We start from the raw sequence: 2,382 nt of genomic DNA on the forward strand, positions 1-2,382 counted from the left end.
AGCACACCGTTCAGCGCATACTGAAGAACATGGACCTGCGCAGCAGTCGACCTCTACGTGTTCCCATGGTGAGCAAACGACTTCGTCTGTTATGACTGCAGTGGGCACAGGATCATACATAGTGGACCCGTAGGTCAACAGGAACGTAAGTGCCGCCTGGATGGGTAAATCGCGTATTTTGTTACACTACGTCGATGGTCGTTTCCGGATATACCATCGTCCAGTGTAACAGCTACACGAAACATTCACAGTGGGATGGACGCATCACTGGTGACAAAGTTGTACTGTGGGGGACATTTACTCGAATGTCCATGATACCTGTGGTAGTAATCGAAAGCATCATGACAGCTTTGGACTACGGGAGCCACACTGCCGACAACATTCAGGCCCGTTAATGTTGGCATTTTACAGCGAGATAACTGCACGTGTCACAAGGCGAGAGTCGTGCTCCAGTGTTTTGAGGAGGATGATAATGAACTCATGTTCTACGAGCTGCGTGAGAAAAGTAACGAGACTAATTTTTTATCTGTCATAGTATTTATTTTTTTCGAACAACAATCTTGTCCCACTCAAAGCAGTTCCCTTCGGAAGCTATAAAAGGCGGAGTCGTTGCTACCAGCGTTGGTACCAACGCTGAAAAATCGGTCACATTCTTTTGAATGCTCTCCAGAGTAAAAAAAAATGACGTCCTTTTAAGCTGTTTTTCAATTTCGGGAAAAGAAAAAAAAGGGCACAACGACTCAGATCAGATGAGTGGGGGGGGGCTACACAACAGAAAATTGATGTGTGACATGAGGTGTTGTCATGATACGCCACCCCCTTGTTTGCACTATTCGGTGTCATTCGATTCACTATTTTCGTGGAGCCTTTCAAGGACATCTTTGTAAAATACTTTGTTGACAATTTGTTCTAGAAGAGTATATTCTTTATGCACGACACCCCTGCTGCCAAGGAAAGCAAATTAGCATTGTTTTGATCTTTGATTTCCTCAACCGATCTTTTCTCTGTCGAGGAGATGCCTCTGTGGCCCACTCCTCATCTTGCCGCTCTGTCTCAGGATCTCACTCCAAAGTCCAGCATTCGTCACCTGTGATCAAACGATTGAATCATTCGTAGACATTATCAGTCCTCCCATAAATATCAATGCATACGTTTCTTCAATTGTCTTTCTGCTCAAACGCGCATGTGCAAAACTTGGGTCAAAATTTGATGTACTGCGAAAGTGTTTAAGTTCAACATGTCATCCATCGTCGTTATTGTTAAACATCGGTCTGATGTCGCAAGAACACGTAACGTTCGACTTTTCGTCAGTATTTGAAGGTCTCCTTGAGCGAGGTTCATGTGTTTTCGGCCTTCCAGAACTTTCGTTCTTAATAATGAATGTTCCCCATGGGCTTTCTTCGTTTATTAAGAACGAAAGTAGAATTATATTAATACCTTCAGCTGCTAACGGGCGTTGATTTATATCAACGGGGACAGGTGAAACTGTGTGTCCTGACCGGGACTCGAACCCGGGATCTCCTGCTTACATGGCAGACGCTCCATCCATCTGAGCCACCAAGGCACAGAAGATAGTGCGACTGCAGGGACTATCTCGCGCACGCCTACCGCGAGACCTAAATTCTCCCCTTGTGTGTCCACACACTACATTCGTAGTGCCCCATTCCAACACACTCATTACTCGTGGAAGACATTCTTACCAAGTCCCGTTAGAGTTCAGCCGGCTGGAGTGGCCGAGCGGTTCTAGGCGCTACAGCCTGGAACCGCGCGACCGCTACGGTCGCAGGTTCGAATCCTGCCTCGGGCATGGATGTGTGTGATGTCCTTAGGTTAGTTAGGTTTATGTAGTTCTAAGTTCTAGGGGACTGATGACCTCAGCAGTTAAGTCCCATAGTAGTGCTCAGAGCCATTTGAACCAACCCGTTAGAGTTCGGGGAATATGTGTGCATCCGCACAGAAGAAGAAGGTCATGTCCGGTATTGCCAGAACTATATACTTATACGGATATGGTGTCTGTTCTTTCGGACATGTCCGAAAGAACAGAAACTCTTACGGGACTTGGTAAGTCAGGTTTGTCGCAACATCGTATTTTTCACATTTACAGAGCAAATGAATACTGGATAAAAGCCTCTCATATTGTCATACTAGCTTAGTTATGTAATTAACTTTTAATATGTAGTTTTGCCAGCGGCTTAATTTAAATGCTGACAGCAAGTACTATTAAAAAACTGTGCTAATTTAAAGTGGTCAGTCGCACATGTTTGCGGACGCCGGCCATTTTTCTTTAGCGGACGCTACAATTGAAAAGAGAACAAGACGACGCTTCTACCAAGAAGATACAAATAATTGTTTGAAAGATATTTAAAGACAATCTGTTGTTAT

General features: G+C 44.7%; 1 non-coding gene across 1 annotated transcript; it reads right to left on the minus strand.

Annotated features, from left to right (window-relative positions):
* Nucleotides 1–1,490: 1,490 nt before the first annotated feature.
* Nucleotides 1,491–1,564, minus strand: Trnat-ugu (transfer RNA threonine (anticodon UGU)). Its single transcript has one exon. It is a non-coding gene; the product is annotated as a tRNA-Thr (tRNA).
* Between the last annotated feature and the right edge of the window lie 818 nt (nt 1,565–2,382).

Source organism: Schistocerca serialis, chromosome 6, assembly GCF_023864345.2.
Source record: "Schistocerca serialis cubense isolate TAMUIC-IGC-003099 chromosome 6, iqSchSeri2.2, whole genome shotgun sequence".
NCBI lineage: Eukaryota > Metazoa > Arthropoda > Insecta > Orthoptera > Acrididae > Schistocerca > Schistocerca serialis.